This window comes from Lampetra fluviatilis, chromosome 60, assembly GCF_964198595.1.
Source record: "Lampetra fluviatilis chromosome 60, kcLamFluv1.1, whole genome shotgun sequence".
Classification (NCBI taxonomy): domain Eukaryota; kingdom Metazoa; phylum Chordata; class Hyperoartia; order Petromyzontiformes; family Petromyzontidae; genus Lampetra; species Lampetra fluviatilis.
The window spans coordinates 1,474,953-1,499,893 of record NC_136334.1 but is presented as its reverse complement, the minus strand read 5'-3'; the positions used below and the strand labels follow the sequence as shown (position 1 = coordinate 1,499,893).

Here is a 24,941-nt window from a genome sequence, read left to right as displayed (position 1 = left end):
GCTCGGCCACGCTACCTGGTCATTGACAGCAGCAACAGAAATCGCAAAGGGGCATCGTCATCAAAAGCTAGTGTTAAAGTTGTATTAAAAGCGTCGTGGTTGAAACACATTTTTAAGTTCGTCATTCCTTAAAAAAGGCAGTTGGTACCGGCGGGATTTGAACCCAAAACCTCCAAAGAATGCAGAGCCTTAATTCGGCACCAACGACCACCCGGCCCCTTTACCAATATGTTCGAGCGCTTCCAGAAATGGCCAATGGGCATCATCACCAGGAGCTTGTCGTGAAATGATTTTAATTGTGTCGAAGCTAAAACAAATATTTTGCAAGTTGTGTTTTACATAAAGCAAGATTTGGCAGCAGTGGGATTTGAACCCATGCCTCAAAAGAGACTGGAGCCTTAATCCAGCGCCTTAGACCGCTCGGCCACGCTACCTGGTCATTGACTGCAGCAACAGAAATCGCAAAGGGGTATCATCACCAATAGCTAGTGGGAAAATTGCATTCAAAGCGTCGTGGCTGAAACACATTTTTAAGGTCGTCATTACGTAAAAAAAGGCAGTTGGTACCGGCGGGATTTGAACCCAAACCTCCAAAGAATGCAGAGACTTAATTCGGCACAAACGTCCACCCGGCCCCTTTACCAATATGTTCGAGCGCTTCCAGAAATGGCCAATGGGCATCATCACCAGGAGCTTGTCGTGAAATGATTTTGATTGTGTCGAAGCTAAAACAAATATTTTGCAGGTTGTGTTTTACATAAAACAAGGTTTGGCAGCGGTGGGATTTGAACCCACGCCTCCAAAGAGACTGGAGCCTTAATCCAGCGCCTTAGAACGCTCGGCCACGCTACCTGGTCATTGACTGCAGCAACAGAAATCGCAAAGGGGCATCATCACCAATAACTAGTGGGAAAATTGTATTCAAAGCGTCGTGGCTGAAACACATTTTTAAGGTCGTCATTACGTAAAAAAAGGCAGTTGGTACCGGCGGGATTTGAACCCAAACCTCCAAAGAATGCAGAGACTTAATTCGGCACAAACGTCCACAAGGCCCCTTTACCAACACGTTCGAAGCGCTTCCAGAAATATCCAATGGGCATCATCACCAGGAGCTTGTCGTGAAATGATTTTAATTGTGTCGAAGCTAAAACAAATATTTTGCAGGTTGTGTTTTACATTAAACAAGATTTGGCAGCGGTGGGATTTGAACCCACGCCTCCAAAGAGACTGGAGCCTTAATCCAGTGCCTTAGACCGCTCGGTCACGCTACCTGGTCTTTGACAGCAGCAACATTAATCGCAAAGGGGCATCATCACCAATAGCTAGTGGGAAAATTGTATTAAAAGCGTCGTGGCTGAAACACCTTTTTAAGTTCGTCATTCCGTAAAAAAGGCAGTTGATACCGGCGGGATTTTAACCCAAACCTCCAAAGAATGCAGAGACTTAATTCGGCACCAACGTCCACCCGGCCCCTTTACCAATATGTTCGAACGCTTCCAGAAATGGCCAATGGGCATCATCACCAGGAGCTTGTCGTGAAATGATTTTAATTGTGTCGAAGCTAAAACAAATATGTTGCAGGTTGTGTTTTACATAAAACAAGGTTTGGCAGCGGTGGGATTTGAATCCACGCCTCCAAAGAGACTGGAGCCTTAATCCAGGGCCTTAGACCGCTCGGCCACGCTACCTGGTCATTGACTGCAGCAACAGAAATCGCAAAGGGGCATCATCACCAATAACTAGTGGGACAATTGTATTCAAAGCGTCGTGGCTGAAACACATTTTTAAGGTCGTCATTACGTAAAAAAAGGCAGTTGGTACCGGCGGGATTTGAACCCAAACCTCCAAAGAATGCAGAGACTTAATTCGGCACAAACGTCCACCCGGCCCCGTTACCAATACGTTCGAAGCGCTTCCAGATATATCCTATGGGCATCATCACCAGGAGCTTGTCGTGAAATGATTTTAATTGTGTCGAAGCTAAAACAAATATTTTGCAGGTTGTGTTTTACATAAAACAAGATTTAGCAGCGGTGGGATTTGAACCCACGCCTCCAAAGAGACTGGAGCCTTAATCCAGCGCCTTAGAACGCTCGGCCATGCTACCTGGTCATTGACAGCAGCAACAGAAATCGCAAAGGGGCATCATCACCAATAGCTAGTGGGAAAATTGTATTCAAAGCGTCGTGGCTGAAACACATTTTTAAGTTCATCATTCCTTAAAAGGCAGTTGGTACCTGCGGGATTTGAACCCAAACCTCCAAAGAATGCAGAGACTTAATTCGGTACAAACGTCCAACCGGCCCCTTTACCAATACGTTCGAAGCGCTTCCAGAAATGGCCAATGGGCATCATCACCAGGAGCTTATCGTGAATTGATTTTAATTGTGTCGAAGCTAAAACAAATATTTTGCAGGTTGTGTTTTACATAAAACAAGATTTCGCAGTGGAGAGATTTGAACCCACGCCTCCAAAGAGACTGGAGGCTAAATCCAGCGCCTTAGACTGCTCGGCCACGCTACCTGGTCATTGACAGCAGCAACAGAAATCGCAAAGGGGCATCGTCATCAAAAGCTAGTGTTAAAGTTGTATTAAAAGCGTCGTGGTTGAAACACATTTTTAAGTTCGTCATTCCTTAAAAAAGGCAGTTGGTACCGGCGGGATTTGAACCCAAAACCTCCAAAGAATGCAGAGCCTTAATTCGGCACCAACGACCACCCGCCCCCTTTACCAATATGTTCGAGCGCTTCCAGAAATGGCCAATGGGCATCATCACCAGGAGCTTGTCGTGAAATGATTTTAATTGTGTCGAAGCTAAAACAAATATTTTGCAAGTTGTGTTTTACATAAAGCAAGATTTGGCAGCAGTGGGATTTGAACCCATGCCTCAAAAGAGACTGGAGCCTTAATCCAGCGCCTTAGACCGCTCGGCCACGCTACCTGGTCATTGACTGCAGCAACAGAAATCGCAAAGAGGTATCATCACCAATAGCTAGTGGGAAAATTGTATTCAAAGCGTCGTGGCTGAAACACATGTTTAAGGTCGTCATTACGTAAAAAACGGCAGTTGGTACCGGCGGGATTTGAACCCAAACCTCCAAAGAATGCAGAGACTTAATTCGGCACAAACGTCCACCCGGCCCCTTTACCAATATGTTCGAGCGCTTCCAGAAATGGCCAATGGGCATCATCACCAGGAGCTTGTCGTGAAATGATTTTGATTGTGTCGAAGCTAAAACAAATATTTTGCAGGTTGTGTTTAACATAAAACAAGGTTTGGCAGCGGTGGGATTTGAACCCACGCCTCCAAAGAGACTGGAGCCTTAATCCAGCGCCTTAGAACGCTCGGCCACGCTACCTGGTCATTGACTGCAGCAACAGAAATCGCAAAGGGGCATCATCACCAATAACTAGTGGGAAAATTGTATTCAAAGCGTCGTGGCTGAAACACATTTTTAAGGTCGTCATTACGTAAAAAAGGCAGTTGGTACCGGCGGGATTTGAACCCAAACCTCCAAAGAATGCAGAGACTTAATTCGGCACAAACGTCCACAAGGCCCCTTTACCAACACGTTCGAAGCGCTTCCAGAAATATCCAATGGGCATCATCACCAGGAGCTTGTCGTGAAATGATTTTAATTGTGTCGAAGCTAAAACAAATATTTTGCAGGTTGTGTTTTACATTAAACAAGATTTGGCAGCGGTGGGATTTGAACCCACGCCTCCAAAGAGACTGGAGCCTTAATCCAGTGCCTTAGACCGCTCGGTCACGCTACCTGGTCTTTGACAGCAGCAACATTAATCGCAAAGGGGCATCATCACCAATAGCTAGTGGGAAAATTGTATTAAAAGCGTCGTGGCTGAAACACCTTTTTAAGTTCGTCATTCCGTAAAAAAGGCAGTTGATACCGGCGGGATTTTAACCCAAACCTCCAAAGAATGCAGAGACTTAATTCGGCACCAACGTCCACTCGGCCCCTTTACCAATATGTTCGAGCGCTTCCAGAAATGGCCAATGGGCATCATCACCAGGAGCTTGTCGTGAAATGATTTTAATTGTGTCGAAGCTAAAACAAATATGTTGCAGGTTGTGTTTTACATAAAACAAGGTTTGGCAGCGGTGGGATTTGAATCCACGCCTCCAAAGAGACTGGAGCCTTAATCCAGGGCCTTAGACCGCTCGGCCACGCTACCTGGTCATTGACTGCAGCAACAGAAATCGCAAAGGGGCATCATCACCAATAACTAGTGGGACAATTGTATTCAAAGCGTCGTGGCTGAAACACATTTTTAAGGTCGTCATTACGTAAAAAAAGGCAGTTGGTACCGGCGGGATTTGAACCCAAACCTCCAAAGAATGCAGAGACTTAATTCGGCACAAACGTCCACCCGGCCCCTTTACCAATACGTTCGAAGCGCTTCCAGAAATGGCCAATGGGCATCATCACCAGGAGCTTGTCGTGAAATGATTTTAATTGTGTCGAAGCTAAAACAAATATTTTGCAAGTTGTGTTTTACATAAAACAAGATTTGGCAGCAGTGGGATTTGAACCCATGCCTCCAAAAAGACTGGAGCCTTAATCCAGCGACTTAGACCGCTCGGCCACGCTACCTGGTCATTGACTGCAGCAACAGAAATCGCAAAGGTGCATCATCACCAATAGCTAGTGGGAAAATTGTATTCAAAGCGTCGTGGCTGAAACACATTTTTAAGGTCGTCATTACGTGAAAAAAGTCAGTTGGTACCGGCGGGATTTGAACCCAAACCTCCAAAGAATGCAGAGACTTAATTCGGCACCAACGTCCACCCGGCCCCTTTACCAATATGTTCGAGCGCTTCCAGAAATGGCCAATGGGCATCATCACCAGGAGCTTGTCGTGAAATGATTTTGATTGTGTCGAAGCTAAAACAAATATGTTGCAGGTTGTGTTTTACATAAAACAAGGTTTAGCAGCGGTGGGATTTGAATCCACGCCTCCAAAGAGACTGGAGCCTTAATCCAGCGCCTTAGACTGCTCGGCCACGCTACCTGGTCATTGACTGCAGCAACAGAAATCGCAAAGGGGCATCATCACCAATAACTAGTGGGAAAATTGTATTCAAAGCGTCGTGGCTAAAACACATTTTTAAGGTCGTCATTACGTGAAAAAAAGTCAGTTGGTACCGGCGGGATTTGAACCCAAACCTCCAAAGAATGCAGAGACTTAATTCGGCACAAACGTCCACCCGGCCCCTTTACCAACACGTTCGAAGCGCTTCCAGAAATATCCAATGGGCATCATCACCAGGAGCTTGTCGTGAAATGATTTTAATTGTGTCGAAGCTAAAACAAATATTTTGCAGGTTGTGTTTTACATAAAACAAGATTTGGCAGCGGTGGGATTTGAACCCACGCCTCCAAAGAAACTGGAGCCTTAATCCAGCGCCTTAGAACGCTCGGCCACGCTACCTGGTCATTGACAGCAGCAACAGTAATCGCAAAGGGGCATCATCACCAATAGCTAGTGGGAAAATTGTATTCAAAGCGTCGTGGCTGAAACACATTTCTACGGTCGTCATTACGTAAAAAAAGTCAGTTGGTACCAGCGGGATTTGAACCCAAACCTCCATAGAATGCAGAGACTTAATTCGGCACAAACGTCCACCCGGCCCCTTTACCAATACGTTCGAAGCGCTTCCAGAAATGGCCAATGGGCATCATCACCAGGAGCTTGTCGTGAAATGATTTTAATTGTGTCGAAGCTAAAACAAATATTTTGCAGGTTGTGTTTTACATTAAACAAGATTTGGCAGCGGTGGGATTTGAACCCACGCCTCCAAAGAGACTAGAGCCTTAATCCAGTGCCTTAGACTGCTCGGCCACGCTACCTGGTCTTTGACTGCAGCAACATTAATCGCAAAGGGGCATCATCACCAATAGCTAGTGGGAAAATTGTATTAAAAGCGTCGTGGCTGAAACACCTTTTTAAGTTCGTCATTCCGTAAAAAAGGCAGTTGATACCGGCGGGATTTTAACCCAAACCTCCAAAGAATGCAGAGACTTTATTCGGCACCAACGTCCACCCGGCCCCTTTACCAATATGTTCGAGCGCTTCCAGAAATGGCCAATGGCCATCATCACCAGGAGCTTGTCGTGAAATGATTTTAATTGTGTCGAAGCTAAAACAAATATTTTGCAGGTTGTGTTTTACATAAAACAAGATTTGGCAGCGGTGGGATTTTAACCCACGCCTCCAAAGCGACTGGAGCCTAAATCCAGCGCCTTAGACCGCTCGGCCACGCTACCTGGTCATTGATAGCAGCAACAGAAAACGCAAAGGGGCATCATCACCAATAGCTAGTGGGAAAATTGTATTCAAAGCGTCGTGGCTGAAACACATTTCTACGGTCGTCATTACGTAAAAAAAGTCAGTTGGTACCAGCGGGATTTGAACCCAAACCTCCATAGAATGCAGAGACTTAATTCGGCACAAACGTCCACCCGGCCCCTTTACCAATACGTTCGAAGCGCTTCCAGAAATGGCCAATGGGCATCATCACCAGGAGCTTGTCGTGAAATGATTTTAATTGTGTCGAAGCTAAAACAAATATTTTGCAGGTTGTGTTTTACATTAAACAAGATTTGGCAGCGGTGGGATTTGAACCCACGCCTCCAAAGAGACTAGAGCCTTAATCCAATGCCTTAGACCGCTCGGCCACGCTACCTGGTCTTTGACAGCAGCAACATTAATCGCAAAGGGGCATCATCACCAATAGCTAGTGGGAAAATTGTATTAAAAGCGTCGTGGCTGAAACACCTTTTTAAGTTCGTCATTCCGTAAAAAAGGCAGTTGATACCGGCGGGATTTAAACCCAAACCTCCAAAGAATGCAGAGACTTTATTCGGCACCAACGTCCACCCGGCCCCTTTACCAATATGTTCGAGCGCTTCCAGAAATGGCCAATGGGCATCATCACCAGGAGCTTGTCGTGAAATGATTTTAATTGTGTCGAAGCTAAAACAAATATGTTGCAGGTTGTGTTTTACATAAAACAAGGTTTGGCAGCGGTGGGATTTGAATCCACGCCTCCAAAGAGACTGGATCCTTCATCCAGTGCCTTAGACCGCTCGGCCACGCTACCTGGTCATTGACTGCAGCAACAGAAATCGCAAAGGGGCATCATCACCAATAACTAGTGGGACAATTGTATTCAAAGCGTCGTGGCTGATACACATTTTTAAGGTCGTCATTACGTAAAAAAAGGCAGTTGGTACCGGCGGGATTTGAACCCAAACCTCCAAAGAATGCAGAGACTTAATTCGGCACAAACGTCCACCCGGCCCCTTTACCAATACGTTCGAAGCGCTTCCAGAAATGGCCAATGGGCATCATCACCAGGAGCTTGTCGTGAAATGATTTTAATTGTGTCGAAGCTAAAACAAATATTTTGCAGGTTGTGTTTTACATAAAACAAGATTTGGCAGCGGTGGGATTTGAACCCACGCCTCCAAAGAGACTGGAGCCTTAATCCAGCACCTTAGACCGCTCGGCCACGCTACCTGGTCATTGATAGCAGCAACAGAAAACGCAAAGGGGCATCATCACCAATAGCTAGTGGGAAAATTGTATTCAAAGCGTCGTGGCTGAAACACATTTCTACGGTCGTCATTACGTAAAAAAGTCAGTTGGTACCAGCGGGATTTGAACCCAAACCTCCATAGAATGCAGAGACTTAATTCGGCACCAACGTCCACCCGGCCCCTTTACCAATATGTTCGAGCGCTTCCAGAAATGGCCAATGGGCATCATCACCAGGAGCTTGTCGTGAAATGATTTTAATTGTGTCGAAGCTAAAACAAATATGTTGCAGGTTGTGTTTTACATAAAACACGGTTTGGCAGCGGTGGGATTTGAATCCACGCCTCCAAAGAGACTGGAGCCTTCATCCAGTGCCTTAGACCGCTCGGCCACGCTACCTGGTCATTGACTGCAGCAACAGAAATCGCAAAGGGGCATCATCACCAATAACTAGTGGGACAATTGTATTCAAAGCGTCGTGGCTGATACACATTTTTAAGGTCGTCATTACGTAAAAAAGGCAGTTGGTACCGGCGGGATTTGAACCCAAACCTCCAAAGAATGCAGAGACTTAATTCGGCACAAACGTCCACCCGGCCCCTTTACCAATACGTTCGAAGCGCTTCCAGAAATGGCCAATGGGCATCATCACCAGGAGCTTGTCGTGAAATGATTTTAATTGTGTCGAAGCTAAAACAAATATTTTGCAGGTTGTGTTTTACATAAAACAAGATTTGGCAGCGGTGGGATTTGAACCCACGCCTCCAAAGAGACTAGAGCCTTAATCCAGCGCCTTAGACCGCTCGGCCACGCTACCTGGTCATTGCTTGCAGCAACAGAAATCGCAAAGGGGCATCATCACCAATAGATAGTGGGAAAATTGTATAAAAAGCGTCGTGGCTGAAACACCTTTTTAAGTTCGTCATTCCGTAAAATAGGCAGTTGATACCGGCGGGATTTTAACCCAAACCTCCAAAGAATGCAGAGACTTAATTCGGCACAAACGTCCACCCGGCCCCTTTACCAATACGTTCGAAGCGCTTCCAGAAATGGCCAATGGGCATCATCACCAGGAGCTTGTCGTGAAATGATTTTAATTGTGTCGAAGCTAAAACAAATATTTTGCAGGTTGTGTTTTACATAAAACAAGGTTTGGCAGCGGTGGGATTTGAACCCACGCCTCCAAAGAGACTGGCGCCTGAATCCAGCGCCTTAGACCGCTCGGCCACGCTACCTGGTCTTTGACAACAGCAACATTAATCGCAAAGGGGCATCATCACCAATAGCTAGTGGGAAAATTGTATAAAAAGCGTCGTGGCTGAAACACCTTTTTAAGTTCGTCATTCCGTAAAATAGGCAGTTGATACCGGCGGGATTTTAACCCAAACCTCCAAAGAATGCAGAGACTTAATTCGGCACCAACGTCCACCCGGCCCCTTTACCAATATGTTCGAGCGCTTCCAGAAATGGCCAATGGGCATCATCACCAGGAGCTTGTCGGGAAATGATTTTAATTGTGTCGAAGCCAAAACAAATATTTTGCAGGTTGTGTTTTACATAAAACAAGGTTTGGCAGCGGTGGGATTTGAATCCACGCCTCCAAAGAGACTGGAGCCTTAATCCAGCGCCTTAGCCCGCTCGGCCACGCTACCTGGTCATTGACTGCAGCAACAGAAATCGCAAAGGGGCATCATCACCAATAACTAGTGGGACAATTGTATTCAAAGCGTCGTGGCTGAAACACATTTTTAAGGTCGTCATTACGTAAAAAAAGGCAGTTGGTACCGGCGGGATTTGAACCCAAACCTCCAAAGAATGCAGAGACTTAATTCGGCACAAACGTCCACCCGGCCCCTTTACCAATACGTTTCGAAACGCTTCCAGAAATGCCAATGGGCATCATCACCAGGAGCTTGTCGTGAAATGATTTTAATTGTGTCGAAGCTAAAACAAATATTTTGCAGGTTGTGCTTTACATCAAACAAGATTTGGCAGCGGTGGGATTTGAACCCACGCCTCCAAAGAGACTGGAGCCTTAATCCAGCGCCTTAGACCGCTCGGCCACGCTACCTGGTCATTGACTGCAGCAACAGAAATCGCAAAGGGGCATCATCACCAATAACTAGTGGGAAAATTGTATTCAAAGCGTCGTGGCTGAAACACATTTTTAAGGTCGTCATTACGTAAAAAAAGGCAGTTGGTACCGGCGGGATTTGAACCCAAACCTCCAAAGAATGCAGAGACTTAATTCGGCACAAACGTCCACCCGGCCCCTTTACCAATACGTTCGAAGCGCTTCCAGAAATGGAAAATGGGCATCATCACCAGGAGCTTGTCGTGAATTGATTTTAATTGTGTCGAAGCTAAAACAAAGATTTTGCGGGTTGTGTTTTACATAAAACAAGATTTGGCAGTGGAGAGATTTGAACCCACGCCTCCAAAGAGAATGGAGGCTAAATCCAGCGCCTTAGACCGCTCGGCCACGCTACCTGGTCATTGACAGCAGCAACAGAAATCGCAAAGGGGCATCATCACCAATAACTAGTGGGAAAATTGTATTAAAAGCGTCGTGGCTGAAACACATTTTTAAGGTCGTCATTACGTAAAAAAGGCAGTTGGTACCGGCGGGATTTGAACCCAAATCTCCAAAGAATGCAGAGACTTAATTCGGCACCAACGACCATCCGGCCCCTTTACCAATATGTTCGAGCGCTTCCAGAAATGGCCAATGGGCATCATCACCAGGAGCTTGTCGTGAAATGATTTTAATTGTGTCGAAGCTAAAACAAATATTTTGCAGGTTGTGTTTTACATAAAACAAGATTTGGCAGCGGTGGGATTTGAACCCACGCCTCCAAAGAGACTGGAGCCTAAATCCAGCGCCTTAGACCGCTCGGCCACGCTACCTGGTCATTGACAGAAGCAACAGCAATCGCAAAGAGGCATCATCACCAATAACTAGTGGGAAAATTGTATTCAAAGCGTCGTGGCTGAAACACATTTTTAAGGTCGTCATTACGTAAAAAGGCAGTTGGTAAAGGCGGGATTTGAACCCAAACCTCCAAAGAATGCAGAGACCTCCCCGGCCCCTTTACCAATACGTTCGAAGCGCTTCCAGAAATGGCCAATGGGCATCATCACCAGGAGCTTGTCGTGAAATGATTTTAATTGTGTCGAAGCTAAAACAAATATTTTGCAGGTTGTGTTTTACATAAAACAAGATTTGGCAGCGGTGGGATTTGAACCCACGCCTCCAAAGAGACTGGAGCCTTAATCCAGCGCCTTAGACCGCTCGGCCACGCTACCTGGTCATTGACTGCAGCAACAGAAATCGCAAAGGGGCATCATCACCAATAACTAGTGGGAAAATTGTATTAAAAGCGTCGTGGCTGAAACACATTTTTAAGGTCGTCATTACGTAAAAAGGCAGTTGGTACCGGCGGGATTTGAACCCAAATCTCCAAATAATGCAGAGACTTAATTCGGTACCAACGACCACCCGGCCCCTTTACCAATATGTTCGAGCGCTTCCAGAAATGGCCAATGGGCATCATCACCAGGAGCTTGTCGTGAAATGATTTTAATTGTGTCGAAGCTAAAACAAATATTTAGCAGGTTGTGTCTTACATAAAACAAGATTTGGCAGCGGTGGGATTTGAACCCACGCCTCCAAAGAGACTGGAGCCTTAATCCAGCGCCTTAGACCGCTCGGCCACGCTACCTGGTCGTTGACAGCAGCAACAGAAAACGCAAAGAGGCATCATCACCAATAGCTAGTGGGAATATTGTATTAAAAGCGTCGTGGCTGAAACACCTTTTTAAGTTCATCATTTATTAAAAAGGCAGTTGGTACCGGCGGGATTTGAACCCAAACCTCCAAAGAATGCAGATACTTAATTCGGTACAAACGTCCACCCGGCCCCTTTACCAATACGTTCGAAGCGCTTCCAGAAATGGCCAATGGGCATCATCACCAGGAGATTATCGTGAATTGATTTTAATTGTGTCGAAGCTAAAACAAAGATTTTGCGGGTTGTGTTTTACATAAAACAAGATTTGGCAGTGGAGAGATTTGAACCGACGCCTCCAAAGAGAATGGAGGCTAAATCCAGCGCCTTAGACCGCTCGGCCACGCTAACTGGTCATTGACAGCAGCAACCGAAATCGCAAAGGGGCATCATCACCAATAACTAGTGGGAAAATTGTATTAAAAGCGTCGTGGCTGAAACACATTTTTAAGGTCGTCATTACGTAAAAAAGGCAGTTGGTACCGGCGGGATTTGAACCCTAACCTCCAAAGAATGCAGAGACCTCCCCGGCCCCTTTACCAATACGTTCGAAGCGCTTCCAGAAATGGCCAATGGGCATCATCACCAGGAGCTTGTCGTGAAATGATTTTAATTGTGTCGAAGCTAAAACAAATATTTTGCAGGTTGTGTTTTACATAAAACAAGATTTGGCAGCGGTGGGATTTGAACCCACGCCTCCAAAGAGACTGGAGCCTTAATCCAGCGCCTTAGACCGCTCGGCCACGCTACCTGGTCATTGACTGCAGCAACAGAAATCGCAAAGGGGCATCATCACCAATAACTAGTGGGAAAATTGTATTAAAAGCGTCGTGGCTGAAACACATTTTTAAGGTCGTCATTACGTAAAAAGGCAGTTGGTACCGGCGGGATTTGAACCCAAATCTCCAAATAATGCAGAGACTTAATTCGGTACCAACGACCACCCGGCCCCTTTACCAATATGTTCGAGCGCTTCCAGAAATGGCCAATGGGCATTATCACCAGGAGCTTGTCGTGAAATGATTTTAATTGTGTCGAAGCTAAAACAAATATTTAGCAGGTTGTGTCTTACATAAAACAAGATTTGGCAGCGGTGGGATTTGAACCCACGCCTCCAAAGAGACTGGAGCCTTAATCCAGCGCCTTAGACCGCTCGGCCACTCTACCTGGTCATTGAATGCAGCAACAGAAATCGCAAAGGGGCATCATCACCAATAACTAGTGGGAAAATTGTATTCAAAGCGTCGTGGCTGAAACACATTTTTAAGGTCGTCATTACGTAAAAAAAGGCAGTTGGTACCGGCGCGATTTGAACCCAAACCTCCAAAGAATGCAAAGACTTAATTCGGCACCAACGACCACCCAGCCACTTTACCAATATGGTCGCGCGCTTCCAGAAATGGCCAATGGGCATCATCACCAGGAACTTGTCGTGAAATGATTTCAATTGTGTCGAAGCTAAAACAAATATTTTGTAGGTTGTGTTTTACATAAAACAAGATTTGGCAGCAGTGAGTTTTGAACCCACGCCTCCAAAGAGACAGGAGCCTTAATCCAGTGCCTTAGACCGCACGGCCACGCTACCTGGTCAGTGACAGCAGCAACAGAAATCGCAAAGGGGCATCATCACCAATAGCTAGTGTTAAAGTTGTATTAAATGCGTCGTGGTTCAAACACATTTTTAAGTTCGTCATTCCTTAAAAAAGGCAGTTGGTAACGGTGGGATTTGAACCCAAACCTCCAAAGAATGCAGAGACTGAATTCGGCACCAATGACCACCCGGCCCCTTTACCAATATGTTTGAGCGCTTCCAGAAATGGCCAATGGGCATCATCACCAGGAGCTTGTCGTGAAATGATTTTAATTGTGTCGAAGCTAAAACTAATATTTTGCAGGTTGTTTTTTACATAAAACAAGATTTGGCAGCAGTGGGATTTGAACCAACGCCTCCAAAGTGACTGGAGCCTTAATCCAGCGCCTTAGACCGCTCAGCCACGCTACCTGGTCATTGAATGCAGCAACAGAAATCGCAAAGGGGCATCATCACCAATAACAAGTGGGAAAATTGTATTCAAAGCTTCGTGGGTGAAACACATTTTTAAGGTCGTCATTACGTAAAAAAAGGCAGTTGGTACCGGCGGGATTTGAACCCAAACCTCCAAAGAATGCAGATACTTAATTCGGCACCAATGACCACCCGGCCCCTTTACCAATATGTTCGAGCGCTTCCAGAAATGGCCAATGGGCATCATCACCAGGAGCTTGTCGTGAAATGATTTCAATTGTGTCGAAGCTAAAACAAATATGTTGCAGGTTGTGTTTTACATAAAACAAGATTTGACAGCGGTGGGATTTGAACCCACGCCTCCAAAGAGACTGGAGCCTTAATCCAGCACCTTAGACCGCTCGGCCACGCTACCTGGTCAGTGACAGCAGCAACAGAAATCGCAAAGGGGCATCATCACCAATAGCTAGTGGGAAAATTATGTAATGCGGGCGTAAACGGCTTCGCGGATATGACGTCATGGGGGGGAGGAGTTAGGTCACGTGTGAGAGAGGGGTGAGGTCTTAAGGGAGAGATTCCGGAAGAGACGGGGGAGTGTGGGAGACAGAGTTAGAGTGAGGCCACGCAGGGCGGAGGTCGAGGAGTGGCGAGAACGCCACACACACGGGGGAGTAAGACTTGGCACCATCGGCCAGCGGTGACCAAGCGCGGAGGAACGACGGGCAGCGGTGAAGCTGCAGTGAGGGCAGCGGTGGAGCTGCAGTGAGTGCAGCCGGAGGACTGCACAGGGGATCTGCAGCGGAGCTGCAGAGGTGTGGAGGCTACGTGAGCGAGAGCAGCTATGGAGCTGCCAAGGGGAGAGCTCTGAGCGAGGGCCGTGTGGGAAAAGTGTAAGAACCCGAATAAAGGACAACGGAGACAGACCCAGGATCGAGTCCTTTATTACAATTGTATTCAAAGCGTCGTGGCTGAAACACATTTTTAAGGTCGTCATTACGTAAAAAAAGGCAGTTGGTAAAGGCGGGATTTGAACCCAAACCTCCAAAGAATGCAGAGACCTCCCCGGCCCCTTTACCAATACGTTCGAAGCGCTTCCAGAAATGGCCAATTGGCATCATCACCAGGAGCTTGTCGTGAAATGATTTTAATTGTGTCGAAGCTCAAACAAATATTTTGCAGGTTGTGTTTTACATAAAACAAGATTTGGCAGCAGTGGGATTTGAACCCACGCCTCCAAAGAGACTGGAGCCTAAATCCAGCACCTTAGACCGCTCGGCCACGCTACCTGGTCATTGACAGAAGCAACAGCAATCGCAAAGAGGCATCATCACCAATAGCTAGTGGGAAAATTGTATTCAAAGCGTCGTGGCTGAAACACCTTTTTAAGTTCGTCATTCCGTAAAAAAGGCAGTTGATACCGGCGGGATTTGAACCCAAACTTCCAAAGAATGCAGAGACTTAATTCGGCACCAACCACCACCCGGCCCCTTTACCAATATGTTCGAGCGCTTCCAGAAATGGCCAATGAGCATCATCACCAGAAGCTTGTCGTGAAATGATTTCAATTGTGTCGAAGCTAAAACAAATATTTTTCAGGTTGTGTTTTACATAAAACAAGATTTGGCAGCGGTGGGATTTGAACCCACGCCTCCAAAGAGACTGGAGCCTTAATCTAGCGCCTTAAACCGCTCGGCCACACTACCTGGTCATTGACAGCAGCAACAGAAATCGCAAAGGGGCATTGTCATCAAAAGCTAGTGTTAATGTTGTATTAAAAGCGTCGTGGCTGAAACATATTTTTAAGTTCTTCATTCCTTAAAAAAGGCAGTTGGTACCGGCGGGATTTGAACCCAAACTTCCAAAGAATGCAGAGACTTAATTCGGCACCAACGACCACCCGGCCCCTTTACCAATATGTTCGAGCGCTTCCAGAAATGGCCAATGGGCATCATCACCAGAAGCTTGTCGTGAAATGATTTCAATTGCGTCGAAGCTAAAACAAATATTTTGCAGGTTGTGTTTTACATAAAACAAGATTTGGCAGCAGTGGGATTTGAACCCACGCCTCCAAAGAGACTGGAGCCTAAACCCAGCGCCTTAGACCACTCGGCCACGCTACCTGGTCATTGACAGAAGCAACAGCAATCACAAAGAGGCATCATCACCAATAGCTAGTGGGAAAATTGTTTTAAAAGCGTCGTGGCTGAAACACCTTTTTAAGTTCTTCATTCCTTAAAAAAGGCAGGATTTGAACCCAAACTTCCAAAGAATGCAGAGACTTAATTCGGCACCAACGACCACCCGGCCCCTTTAGCAATATGTTCGAGCGCTTCCAGAAATGGCCAATGGGCATCATCACCAGAAGCTTGTCGTGAAATGATTTCAATTGTGTCGAAGCTAAAACAAATATTTTGCAGGCAGTGTTTTACATAAAACAAGATTTGGCAGCGGTGGGATTTGAACCCACGCCTCCAAAGAGACTGGAGCCTTAATCGAGCGCCTTAGACCGCTCGGCCACACTACCTGGTCATTGACAGCAGCAACAGAAATCGCAAAGGGGCATTGTCATCAAAAGCTAGTGTTAATGTTGTATTAAAAGCGTCGTGGCTGAAACACCTTTTTAAGTTCTTCATTCCTTAAAAAAGGCAGTTGGTACCGGCGGGATTTGAACCCAACCTTCCAAAGAATGCAGAGACTTAATTCGGCACCAACGACCACCCGGCCCCTTTAGCAATATGTTCGAGCGCTTCCAGAAATGGCCAATGGGCATCATCACCAGAAGCTTGTCGTGAAATGATTTCAATTGTGTCGAAGCTAAAACAAATATTTTGCAGGCAGTGTTTTACATAAAACAAGATTTGGCAGCGGTGGGATTTGAACCCACGCCTCCAAAGAGACTGGAGCCTTAATCGAGCGCCTTAGACCGCTCGGCCACACTACCTGGTCGTTGACAGCAGCAACAGAAATCGCAAAGGGGCATTGTCATCAAAAGCTAGTGTTAATGTTGTATTAAAAGCGTCGTGGTTGAAACATATTTTTAAGTTCTTCATTCCTTAAAAAAGGCAGTTGGTACCGGCGGGATTTGAACCCAAACTTCCAAAGAATGCAGAGACTTAATTCGGCACCAACCACCACCCGGCCACTTTACCAATATGTTCGAGCGCTTCCAGAAATGGCCAATGGGCATCATCACCAGAAGCTTGTCGTGAAATGATTTCAATTGTGTCGAAGCTAAAACAAATATTTTTCAGGTTGTGTTTTACATAAAACAAGATTTGGCAGCGGTGGGATTTGAACCCACGCCTCCAAAGAGACTGGAGCCTAAATCCAGCGCCTTAGACCGCTCGGCCACGCTACCTGGTCATTGACAGAAGCAACAGAAATCGCAAAGAGGCATCATCACCAATAGCTAGTGGGAAAATTGTATTAAAAGCGTCGTGGCTGAAACACATTTTTAAGTTCGTCATTCCGTAAAAAAGGCAGTTGAAACCGGCGGGATTTGAACCCAAACCCCCAAAGAATGCAGAGACTTAATTCGGCACCAACGTCCACTCGGCCCCTTTACCAATATGTTCGAAGCGCTTCCAGAAATGGCCAATGGGCATCATCACCAGGAGCTTGTCGTGAAATTGTTTTAATTGTGTCGAAGCTAAAACAAATATTTTGCAGGTTGTGTTTTGCATAAAACAAGATTTGGCAGCAGTGGGATTTGAACCCACGCCTCCTAAAGAGACTGGAGCCTTAATCCAGCGCCTTAGACCGCTCGGCCACGCTACCTGGTCATTGGCAGCAGCAACAGAAATCGCAAAGGGGCATTGTCATCAAAAGCTAGTGTTAATGTTGTATTAAAAGCGTCGTGGCTGAAAGACATTTTAAAGTTCGTCATTCCTTAAAAAAGGCAGTTGGTACCGGCGGGATTTGAACCCAAACTTCCAAAGAATGCAGAGACTTAATTCGGCACCAACGACCACCCGACCCCTTTACCAATATGTTCGAGCGCTTCCAGAAATGGCCAATGGGCATCATCACCAGAAGCTTGTCGTGAAATGATTTCAATTGTGTCGAAGCTAAAACAAATATTTTTGCAGGTTGTGTTTTGCATAAAACAAGATTTGGCAGCAGTGGGATTTGAACCCACGCCGCCTAAAGAGACTGGAGGCTTAATCCAGCGCCTTAGACCGCTCGGCTACGCTACCTGGTCATTGGCAGCAGCAACAGAAATCGCAAAGGGGCATTGTCATCAAAAGCTAGTGTTAATGTTGTATTAAAAGCGTCGTGGCTGAAAGACATTTTAAAGTTCGTCATTCCTTAAAAAAGGCAGTTGGTACCGGCGAGATTTGAACCCAAACTTCCAAAGAATGCAGAGACTTAATTCGGCACCAACGACCAACCGGCCCCTTTACCAATATGTTCGAGCGCTTCCAGAAATGGCCAATGGGCATCATCACCAGAAGCTTGTCGTGAAATGATTTCAATTGTGTCGAAGCTAAAACAAATATTTTTCAGGTTGTGTTTTACATAAAACAAGATTTGGCAGCGGTGGGATTTGAACCCACGCCTCCAAAGAGACTGGAGCCTTAATCTAGCGCCTTAAACCGCTCGGCCACACTACCTGGTCATTGACAGCAGCAACAGAAATCGCAAAGGGGCATTGTCATCAAAAGCTAGTGTTAATGTTGTATTAAAAGCGTCGTGGCTGAAACATATTTTTAAGTTCTTCATTCCTTAAAAAAGGCAGTTGGTACCGGCGGGATTTGAACCCAAACTTCCAAAGAATGCAGAGACTTAATTCGGCACCAACGACCACCCGGCCCCTTTACCAATATGTTCGAGCGCTTCCAGAAATGGCCAATGGGCATCATCACCAGAAGCTTGTCGTGAAATGATTTCAATTGCGTCGAAGCTAAAACAAATATTTTGCAGGTTGTGTTTTACATAAAACAAGATTTGGCAGCAGTGGGATTTGAACCCACGCCTCCAAAGAGACTGGAGCCTAAACCCAGCGCCTTAGACCACTCGGCCACGCTACCTGGTCATTGACAGAAGCAACAGCAATCACAAAGAGGCATCATCACCAATAGCTAGTGGGAAAATTGTTTTAAAAGCGTCGTGGCTGAAACACCTTTTTAAGTTCTTCATTCCTTAAAAAAGGCAGGATTTGAACCCAAACTTCCAAAGAATGCAGAGACTTAATTCGGCACCAACGACCACCCGGCCCCTTTAGCAATATGTTCGAGCGCTTCCAGAAATGGCCAATGGGCATCATCACCAGAAGCTTGTCGTGAAATGATTTCAATTGTGTCGAAGCTAAAACAAATATTTTGCAGGCAGTGTTTTACATAAAACAAGATTTGGCAGCGGTGGGATTTGAACCCACGCCTCCAAAGAGACTGGAGCCTTAATCGAGCGCCTTAGACCGCTCGGCCACACTACCTGGTCATTGACAGCAGCAACAGAAATCGCAAAGGGGCATTGTCATCAAAAGCTAGTGTTAATGTTGTATTAAAAGCGTCGTGGCTGAAACACCTTTTTAAGTTCTTCATTCCTTAAAAAAGGCAGTTGGTACCGGCGGGATTTGAACCCAACCTTCCAAAGAATGCAGAGACTTAATTCGGCACCAACGACCACCCGGCCCCTTTAGCAATATGTTCGAGCGCTTCCAGAAATGGCCAATGGGCATCATCACCAGAAGCTTGTCGTGAAATGATTTCAATTGTGTCGAAGCTAAAACAAATATTTTGCAGGCAGTGTTTTACATAAAACAAGATTTGGCAGCGGTGGGATTTGAACCCACGCCTCCAAAGAGACTGGAGCCTTAATCGAGCGCCTTAGACCGCTCGGCCACACTACCTGGTCGTTGACAGCAGCAACAGAAATCGCAAAGGGGCATTGTCATCAAAAGCTAGTGTTAATGTTGTATTAAAAGCGTCGTGGTTGAAACATATTTTTAAGTTCTTCATTCCTTAAAAAAGGCAGTTGGTACCGGCGGGATTTAAACCCAAACTTCCAAAGAATGCAGAGACTTAATTCGGCACCAACCACCACCCGGCCACTTTACCAATATGTTCGAGCGCTTCCAGAAATGGCCAATGGGCATCATCACCAGAAGCTTGTCGTGAAATGATTTCAATTGTGTCGAAGCTAAAACAAATATTTTTCAGGTTGTGTTTTACATAAAACAAGATTTGGCAGCGGTGGGATTTGAACCCACGCCTCCAAAGAGACTGGAGCCTAAATCCAGCGCCTTAGACCGCTCGGCCACGCTACCTGGTCATTGACAGAAGCAACAGAAATCGCAAAGAGGCATCATCACCAATAGCTAGTGGGAAAATTGTATTAAAAGCGTCGTGGCTGAAACACATTTTTAAGTTCGTCATTCCGTAAAAAAGGCAGTTGAAACCGGCGGGATTTGAACCCAAACCCCCAAAGAATGCAGAGACTTAATTCGGCACCAACGTCCACTCGGCCCCTTTACCAATATGTTCGAAGCGCTTCCAGAAATGGCCAATGGGCATCATCACCAGGAGCTTGTCGTGAAATTGTTTTAATTGTGTCGAAGCTAAAACAAATATTTTGCAGGTTGTGTTTTGCATAAAACAAGATTTGGCAGCAGTGGGATTTGAACCCACGCCTCCTAAAGAGACTGGAGCCTTAATCCAGCGCCTTAGACCGCTCGGCCACGCTACCTGGTCATTGGCAGCAGCAACAGAAATCGCAAAGGGGCATTGTCATCAAAAGCTAGTGTTAATGTTGTATTAAAAGCGTCGTGGCTGAAAGACATTTTAAAGTTCGTCATTCCTTAAAAAAGGCAGTTGGTACCGGCGGGATTTGAACCCAAACTTCCAAAGAATGCAGAGACTTAATTCGGCACCAACGACCACCCGACCCCTTTACCAATATGTTCGAGCGCTTCCAGAAATGGCCAATGGGCATCATCACCAGAAGCTTGTCGTGAAATGATTTCAATTGTGTCGAAGCTAAAACAAATATTTTTGCAGGTTGTGTTTTGCATAAAACAAGATTTGGCAGCAGTGGGATTTGAACCCACGCCGCCTAAAGAGACTGGAGGCTTAATCCAGCGCCTTAGACCGCTCGGCTACGCTACCTGGTCATTGGCAGCAGCAACAGAAATCGCAAAGGGGCATTGTCATCAAAAGCTAGTGTTAATGTTGTATTAAAAGCGTCGTGGCTGAAAGACATTTTAAAGTTCGTCATTCCTTAAAAAAGGCAGTTGGTACCGGCGAGATTTGAACCCAAACTTCCAAAGAATGCAGAGACTTAATTCGGCACCAACGACCAACCGGCCCCTTTACCAATATGTTCGAGCGCTTCCAGAAATGGCCAATGGGCATCATCACCAGAAGCTTGTCGTGAAATGATTTCAATTGTGTCGAAGCTAAAACAAATATTTTGCAGGTTGTGTTTTACATAAAACAAGATTTGGCAGCAGTGGGATTTGAACCCACGCCTCCAAAGAGACTGGAGCCTAAATCCAGCACCTTAGACCACTCGGCCACGCTACCTGGTCATTGACAGAAGCAACAGCAATCGCAAAGAGGCATCATCACCAATAGCTAGTGGGAAAATTGTTTTAAAAGCGTCGTGGCTGAAACACCTTTTAAAGTTCTTCATTCCGTAAAAAAGGCAGTTGATACCGGCGGGATTTGAACCCAAACCTCCAAAGAATGCAGATACTTAATTCGGCACCAACGTCCACCCGGCCCCTTTACCAATATGTTCGAGCGCTTCCAGAAATGTCCAATGGGCATCATCACCAGGAGCTTGTCGTGAAATGATTTCAATTGTGTCGAAGCTAAAACAAATATTTTGCAGGTTGTGTTTTACATAAAACAAGATTTGGCAGTGGTGGGATTAGAACCCACGCCTCCAAAGAGACTGGAGCCCTAATCTAGCGCCTTCGACAGCTCGTCCACACTACCTGGTCATTGACAGCAGCAACAGAAATCGCAAAGGGGCATTGTCATCAAAAGCTAGTGTTAATGTTGTATTAAAAGCGTCGTGGCTGAAACATATTTTTAAGTTCTTCATTCCTTAAAAAAGGCAGTTGGTACCGGCGGGATTTGAACCCAAACTTCCAAAGAATGCAGAGACTTAATTCGGCACCAACGACCACCCGGCCCCTTTACCAATATGTTCGAGCGCTTCCAGAAATGGCCAATGGGCATCATCACCAGGAGCTTGTCGTGAAATGATTTCAATTGTGTCGAAGCTAAAACAAATATTTTGCAGGTTGTGTTTTTCATAAAACAAGATTTGGCAGCGGTGGGATTTGAACCCACGCCTCCAAAGAGACTGGAGCCTTAATCTAGCGCCTTAGACAGCTCGGCCACACTACCTGGTCATTGACAGCAGCAACAGAAATCGCAAAGGGGCATTGTCATCAAAAGCTAGTGTTAATGTTGTATTAAAAGCGTCGTGGCTGAAACATATTTTTAAGTTCTTCATTCCTTAAAAAAGGCAGTTGGTACCGGCGGGATTTGAACCCAAACTTCCAAAGAATGCAGAGACTTAATTCGACACCAACGACCACCCGGCCCCTTTAGCAATATGTTCGAGCGCTTCCAGAAATGGCCAATGGGCATCATCACCAGGAGCTTGTCGTGAAATTGTTTTAATTGTGTCGAAGCTAAAACAAATATTTTTGCAGGTTGTGTTTTGCATAAAAAAATATTTGGCAGCAGTGGGATTTGAACCCATGCCTCCAAAGAGACTGGAGCCTAAATCCAGCGCCTTAGACTGCTCGGCCACGCTACCTGGTCATTGACCGCTGCAACAGCAATCGCAAAGAGGCATCATCACCAATAGCTAGTGGGAAAATTGTATTAAAAGCGTCGTGGCTGAAACACCTTTTTAAGTTCGTCATTCCGTAAAAAAGGCAGTTGATAACGGCGGGATTTGACCCCATACCTCCAAAGAATGCAGATACTTAATTCGGCACCAACGTCCACCTGGCCCCTTTACCAATATGTTCGAGCGCTTCCAGAAATGGCCAATGGGCATCATCACCAGGAGCTTTGTCGTGAAATGATTTCAATTGTGTCGAAGCTAAAACAAACATTTTGCAGGTTGTGTTTTACATGAAACAATATTTGGCAGCAGTGGGATTTGAACCCACGCCTCCAAAGAGACTGGAGCCTTAATCTAGCGCCTTAGACCGCTCGGCCACACTACCTGGTCATTGACAGCAGCAACAAAAATCGCAAAGGGGCATTGTCATCAAAAGCTAGTGTTAATGTTGTATTAAAAGCGTCATGGCTGAAACATATTTTTAAGTTCTTCATTCCTTAAAAAAGGCAGTTGGTACCGGCGGGATTTGAACCCAAACTTCCTAAGAATGCAGAGACTTAATTCGGCACCAACGACCACCCGGCCCCTTTACCAATATGTTCGAGCGCTTCCAGAAATGGCCAATGGGCATCATCACCAGAAGCTTGTTGTGAAATGATTTCAATTGTGTCGAAGCTAAAACAAATATTTTGCAGGTTGTGTTTTACATAAAACAAGATTTGGCAGCGGTGGGATTTGAACCCACGCCTCCAACGAGACTGGAGCCTAAATCCAGCGCCTTAGACCGCTCGGCCACGCTACCTGGTCATTGAGAGAAGCAACAGAAATCGCAAAGAGGCATCATCACCAATAGCTAGTGGGAAAATTGTATTAAAAGCATCGTGGCTGAAACAAATTTTTAAGTTCGTCATTCCGTAAAAAAAGGCAGTTGAAACCGGCGGGATTTGAACCCAAACCTCCGAAGAATGCAGAGACTTAATTCGGCACCAACGTCCACTCTGCCCCTTTACCAATATGTTCGAAGCGCTTCCAGAAATGGCCAATGGGCATCATTACCAGGAGCTTGTCGTGAAATTGTTTTAATTGTGTCGAAGCAAAAACAAATATTTTTGCAGGTTGTGTTTTGCATAAAACAAGATTTGGCAGCAGTGGGCTTTGAACCCACGCATCCTAAAGAGACTGGAGCCTTAATCCAGCGCCTTAGCCCGCTCGGCCACGCTACCTGGTCATTGACAGCAGCAACAGAAATCGCAAAGGGGCATCATCACCAATGCCTAGTGGGAAAATTGTATTCAAAGAGTCGAGGCTGAAACACATTTTAAGGTCGTCATTACGTAAAAAAGGCAGTTGATACCGGCGGGATTTGAACCCAAACCTCCAAAGAATGCAGAGACTTAATTCGGCACCAACGACCACCCGGCCCCTTTACCAATATGTTCGAGCGCTTCCAGAAATGGCCAATGGGCATCATCACCAGGAGCTTGTCGTGAAATGATTTTAATTGTGTCGAAGCTAACACAAATATTTTGCAGGTTGTGTTTTACATAAAACAAGATTTGGCAGCGGTGGGATTTGAACCTACGCCTACAAAGAGAGTGGAGCCTTAATCCAGCGCCTTAGACCGCTCGGCCACGCTTCCTGGTCAATGACAGCAGAAACAGAAATCGCAAAGGGGTATTGTCATAAAAAGCTAGTGTTGAAGTTGTATTAAAAGCGTCGTGGCTGAAACACCTTTTTAAGTTCGTCATTCCGTAAAAAAGGCAGTTGATACCGGCGGGATTTGAACCCAAACCTCCAAAGAATGCAGAGACTTAATTCGGCACCAACGTCCACCCGGCCCTTTGCCAATATGTTCGAGCGCTTCCAGAAATGGCCAATGGGCATCATCACCAGGAGCTTGTCGTGAAATGATTTCAATTGTGTCGAAGCTAAAACAAATATTTTGCAGGTTGTGTTTTACATAAAACAAGATTTGGCAGCGGTGGGATTTGAACCCACGCCTCCAAAGAGAGTGGTGCCTTATTCCAGCGCCTTAGACCGCTCGGCCACGCTACTTGGTAATTGACAGCAGCAACAGAAATCGCAAAGGGGCATCATCACCAATGACTAGTGCGAAAATTGTATTCAAAGAGTCGTGGCTGAAACACATTTTAAGGTCGTCTATTACGTAAAAAAAGGCAGTTGGTACCGGCGGGATTTGAACCCAAACTTCCTAAGAATGCAGAGACTTAATTCGGCACCAACGACCACCCGGCCCCTTTACCAATATGTTCGAGCGCTTCCAGAAATGGCCAATGGGCATCATCACCAGAAGCTTGTTGTGAAATGATTTCAATTGTGTCGAAGCTAAAACAAATATTTTGCAGGTTGTGTTTTACATAAAACAAGATTTGGCAGCGGTGGGATTTGAACCCACGCCTCCAACGAGACTGGAGCCTAAATCCAGCGCCTTAGACCGCTCGGCCACGCTACCTGGTCATTGAGAGAAGCAACAGAAATCGCAAAGAGGCATCATCACCAATAGCTAGTGGGAAAATTGTATTAAAAGCATCGTGGCTGAAACAAATTTTTAAGTTCGTCATTCCGTAAAAAAAGGCAGTTGAAACCGGCGGGATTTGAACCCAAACCTCCGAAGAATGCAGAGACTTAATTCGGCACCAACGTCCACTCTGCCCCTTTACCAATATGTTCGAAGCGCTTCCAGAAATGGCCAATGGGCATCATTACCAGGAGCTTGTCGTGAAATTGTTTTAATTGTGTCGAAGCAAAAACAAATATTT

At 45.8% G+C, this 24,941-nt stretch overlaps 42 non-coding genes across 42 annotated transcripts; all 42 read right to left on the bottom strand.

Annotated features, from left to right (window-relative positions):
* Positions 1-352: 352 nt before the first annotated feature.
* Positions 353-434, bottom strand: TRNAL-AAG (transfer RNA leucine (anticodon AAG)). Its single transcript has one exon. It is a non-coding gene; the product is annotated as a tRNA-Leu (tRNA).
* A 336-nt stretch (positions 435-770) lies between these two features.
* TRNAL-AAG (transfer RNA leucine (anticodon AAG)) lies at positions 771-852 on the bottom strand. Its single transcript has one exon. It is a non-coding gene; the product is annotated as a tRNA-Leu (tRNA).
* A 337-nt stretch (positions 853-1,189) lies between these two features.
* Positions 1,190-1,271, bottom strand: TRNAL-AAG (transfer RNA leucine (anticodon AAG)). Its single transcript has one exon. It is a non-coding gene; the product is annotated as a tRNA-Leu (tRNA).
* Positions 1,272-1,606: 335 nt separating this feature from the next.
* TRNAL-AAG (transfer RNA leucine (anticodon AAG)) lies at positions 1,607-1,688 on the bottom strand. Its single transcript has one exon. It is a non-coding gene; the product is annotated as a tRNA-Leu (tRNA).
* Positions 1,689-2,859: 1,171 nt separating this feature from the next.
* TRNAL-AAG (transfer RNA leucine (anticodon AAG)) lies at positions 2,860-2,941 on the bottom strand. Its single transcript has one exon. It is a non-coding gene; the product is annotated as a tRNA-Leu (tRNA).
* A 336-nt stretch (positions 2,942-3,277) lies between these two features.
* TRNAL-AAG (transfer RNA leucine (anticodon AAG)) lies at positions 3,278-3,359 on the bottom strand. The gene has a single exon. It is a non-coding gene; the product is annotated as a tRNA-Leu (tRNA).
* Positions 3,360-3,695: 336 nt separating this feature from the next.
* On the bottom strand, positions 3,696-3,777 carry TRNAL-AAG (transfer RNA leucine (anticodon AAG)). Its single transcript has one exon. It is a non-coding gene; the product is annotated as a tRNA-Leu (tRNA).
* A 335-nt stretch (positions 3,778-4,112) lies between these two features.
* Positions 4,113-4,194, bottom strand: TRNAL-AAG (transfer RNA leucine (anticodon AAG)). The gene has a single exon. It is a non-coding gene; the product is annotated as a tRNA-Leu (tRNA).
* Positions 4,195-5,369: 1,175 nt separating this feature from the next.
* On the bottom strand, positions 5,370-5,451 carry TRNAL-AAG (transfer RNA leucine (anticodon AAG)). Its single transcript has one exon. It is a non-coding gene; the product is annotated as a tRNA-Leu (tRNA).
* A 337-nt stretch (positions 5,452-5,788) lies between these two features.
* On the bottom strand, positions 5,789-5,870 carry TRNAL-AAG (transfer RNA leucine (anticodon AAG)). Its single transcript has one exon. It is a non-coding gene; the product is annotated as a tRNA-Leu (tRNA).
* A 335-nt stretch (positions 5,871-6,205) lies between these two features.
* On the bottom strand, positions 6,206-6,287 carry TRNAL-UAG (transfer RNA leucine (anticodon UAG)). Its single transcript has one exon. It is a non-coding gene; the product is annotated as a tRNA-Leu (tRNA).
* Positions 6,288-6,624: 337 nt separating this feature from the next.
* TRNAL-AAG (transfer RNA leucine (anticodon AAG)) lies at positions 6,625-6,706 on the bottom strand. Its single transcript has one exon. It is a non-coding gene; the product is annotated as a tRNA-Leu (tRNA).
* A 754-nt stretch (positions 6,707-7,460) lies between these two features.
* On the bottom strand, positions 7,461-7,542 carry TRNAL-AAG (transfer RNA leucine (anticodon AAG)). Its single transcript has one exon. It is a non-coding gene; the product is annotated as a tRNA-Leu (tRNA).
* Positions 7,543-8,295: 753 nt separating this feature from the next.
* On the bottom strand, positions 8,296-8,377 carry TRNAL-AAG (transfer RNA leucine (anticodon AAG)). The gene has a single exon. It is a non-coding gene; the product is annotated as a tRNA-Leu (tRNA).
* A 753-nt stretch (positions 8,378-9,130) lies between these two features.
* TRNAL-AAG (transfer RNA leucine (anticodon AAG)) lies at positions 9,131-9,212 on the bottom strand. Its single transcript has one exon. It is a non-coding gene; the product is annotated as a tRNA-Leu (tRNA).
* A 337-nt stretch (positions 9,213-9,549) lies between these two features.
* On the bottom strand, positions 9,550-9,631 carry TRNAL-AAG (transfer RNA leucine (anticodon AAG)). Its single transcript has one exon. It is a non-coding gene; the product is annotated as a tRNA-Leu (tRNA).
* Positions 9,632-10,385: 754 nt separating this feature from the next.
* On the bottom strand, positions 10,386-10,467 carry TRNAL-UAG (transfer RNA leucine (anticodon UAG)). Its single transcript has one exon. It is a non-coding gene; the product is annotated as a tRNA-Leu (tRNA).
* A 317-nt stretch (positions 10,468-10,784) lies between these two features.
* TRNAL-AAG (transfer RNA leucine (anticodon AAG)) lies at positions 10,785-10,866 on the bottom strand. Its single transcript has one exon. It is a non-coding gene; the product is annotated as a tRNA-Leu (tRNA).
* Positions 10,867-11,200: 334 nt separating this feature from the next.
* On the bottom strand, positions 11,201-11,282 carry TRNAL-AAG (transfer RNA leucine (anticodon AAG)). Its single transcript has one exon. It is a non-coding gene; the product is annotated as a tRNA-Leu (tRNA).
* Positions 11,283-12,017: 735 nt separating this feature from the next.
* On the bottom strand, positions 12,018-12,099 carry TRNAL-AAG (transfer RNA leucine (anticodon AAG)). Its single transcript has one exon. It is a non-coding gene; the product is annotated as a tRNA-Leu (tRNA).
* Positions 12,100-12,433: 334 nt separating this feature from the next.
* TRNAL-AAG (transfer RNA leucine (anticodon AAG)) lies at positions 12,434-12,515 on the bottom strand. Its single transcript has one exon. It is a non-coding gene; the product is annotated as a tRNA-Leu (tRNA).
* Positions 12,516-13,686: 1,171 nt separating this feature from the next.
* TRNAL-AAG (transfer RNA leucine (anticodon AAG)) lies at positions 13,687-13,768 on the bottom strand. The gene has a single exon. It is a non-coding gene; the product is annotated as a tRNA-Leu (tRNA).
* A 789-nt stretch (positions 13,769-14,557) lies between these two features.
* Positions 14,558-14,639, bottom strand: TRNAL-UAG (transfer RNA leucine (anticodon UAG)). The gene has a single exon. It is a non-coding gene; the product is annotated as a tRNA-Leu (tRNA).
* Positions 14,640-14,974: 335 nt separating this feature from the next.
* On the bottom strand, positions 14,975-15,056 carry TRNAL-AAG (transfer RNA leucine (anticodon AAG)). Its single transcript has one exon. It is a non-coding gene; the product is annotated as a tRNA-Leu (tRNA).
* Positions 15,057-15,391: 335 nt separating this feature from the next.
* Positions 15,392-15,473, bottom strand: TRNAL-UAG (transfer RNA leucine (anticodon UAG)). Its single transcript has one exon. It is a non-coding gene; the product is annotated as a tRNA-Leu (tRNA).
* A 322-nt stretch (positions 15,474-15,795) lies between these two features.
* On the bottom strand, positions 15,796-15,877 carry TRNAL-AAG (transfer RNA leucine (anticodon AAG)). Its single transcript has one exon. It is a non-coding gene; the product is annotated as a tRNA-Leu (tRNA).
* A 335-nt stretch (positions 15,878-16,212) lies between these two features.
* TRNAL-AAG (transfer RNA leucine (anticodon AAG)) lies at positions 16,213-16,294 on the bottom strand. Its single transcript has one exon. It is a non-coding gene; the product is annotated as a tRNA-Leu (tRNA).
* Positions 16,295-16,629: 335 nt separating this feature from the next.
* Positions 16,630-16,711, bottom strand: TRNAL-UAG (transfer RNA leucine (anticodon UAG)). The gene has a single exon. It is a non-coding gene; the product is annotated as a tRNA-Leu (tRNA).
* Positions 16,712-17,047: 336 nt separating this feature from the next.
* TRNAL-AAG (transfer RNA leucine (anticodon AAG)) lies at positions 17,048-17,130 on the bottom strand. The gene has a single exon. It is a non-coding gene; the product is annotated as a tRNA-Leu (tRNA).
* A 336-nt stretch (positions 17,131-17,466) lies between these two features.
* On the bottom strand, positions 17,467-17,549 carry TRNAL-AAG (transfer RNA leucine (anticodon AAG)). The gene has a single exon. It is a non-coding gene; the product is annotated as a tRNA-Leu (tRNA).
* A 335-nt stretch (positions 17,550-17,884) lies between these two features.
* On the bottom strand, positions 17,885-17,966 carry TRNAL-AAG (transfer RNA leucine (anticodon AAG)). The gene has a single exon. It is a non-coding gene; the product is annotated as a tRNA-Leu (tRNA).
* Positions 17,967-18,301: 335 nt separating this feature from the next.
* On the bottom strand, positions 18,302-18,383 carry TRNAL-UAG (transfer RNA leucine (anticodon UAG)). Its single transcript has one exon. It is a non-coding gene; the product is annotated as a tRNA-Leu (tRNA).
* A 322-nt stretch (positions 18,384-18,705) lies between these two features.
* Positions 18,706-18,787, bottom strand: TRNAL-AAG (transfer RNA leucine (anticodon AAG)). The gene has a single exon. It is a non-coding gene; the product is annotated as a tRNA-Leu (tRNA).
* A 335-nt stretch (positions 18,788-19,122) lies between these two features.
* Positions 19,123-19,204, bottom strand: TRNAL-AAG (transfer RNA leucine (anticodon AAG)). Its single transcript has one exon. It is a non-coding gene; the product is annotated as a tRNA-Leu (tRNA).
* A 335-nt stretch (positions 19,205-19,539) lies between these two features.
* TRNAL-UAG (transfer RNA leucine (anticodon UAG)) lies at positions 19,540-19,621 on the bottom strand. The gene has a single exon. It is a non-coding gene; the product is annotated as a tRNA-Leu (tRNA).
* A 336-nt stretch (positions 19,622-19,957) lies between these two features.
* TRNAL-AAG (transfer RNA leucine (anticodon AAG)) lies at positions 19,958-20,040 on the bottom strand. Its single transcript has one exon. It is a non-coding gene; the product is annotated as a tRNA-Leu (tRNA).
* Positions 20,041-20,376: 336 nt separating this feature from the next.
* Positions 20,377-20,459, bottom strand: TRNAL-AAG (transfer RNA leucine (anticodon AAG)). The gene has a single exon. It is a non-coding gene; the product is annotated as a tRNA-Leu (tRNA).
* Positions 20,460-20,794: 335 nt separating this feature from the next.
* Positions 20,795-20,876, bottom strand: TRNAL-UAG (transfer RNA leucine (anticodon UAG)). Its single transcript has one exon. It is a non-coding gene; the product is annotated as a tRNA-Leu (tRNA).
* A 1,170-nt stretch (positions 20,877-22,046) lies between these two features.
* TRNAL-UAG (transfer RNA leucine (anticodon UAG)) lies at positions 22,047-22,128 on the bottom strand. The gene has a single exon. It is a non-coding gene; the product is annotated as a tRNA-Leu (tRNA).
* Positions 22,129-22,464: 336 nt separating this feature from the next.
* Positions 22,465-22,546, bottom strand: TRNAL-AAG (transfer RNA leucine (anticodon AAG)). Its single transcript has one exon. It is a non-coding gene; the product is annotated as a tRNA-Leu (tRNA).
* Positions 22,547-22,881: 335 nt separating this feature from the next.
* TRNAL-UAG (transfer RNA leucine (anticodon UAG)) lies at positions 22,882-22,963 on the bottom strand. Its single transcript has one exon. It is a non-coding gene; the product is annotated as a tRNA-Leu (tRNA).
* Positions 22,964-24,552: 1,589 nt separating this feature from the next.
* Positions 24,553-24,634, bottom strand: TRNAL-UAG (transfer RNA leucine (anticodon UAG)). The gene has a single exon. It is a non-coding gene; the product is annotated as a tRNA-Leu (tRNA).
* Positions 24,635-24,941: the final 307 nt, after the last annotated feature.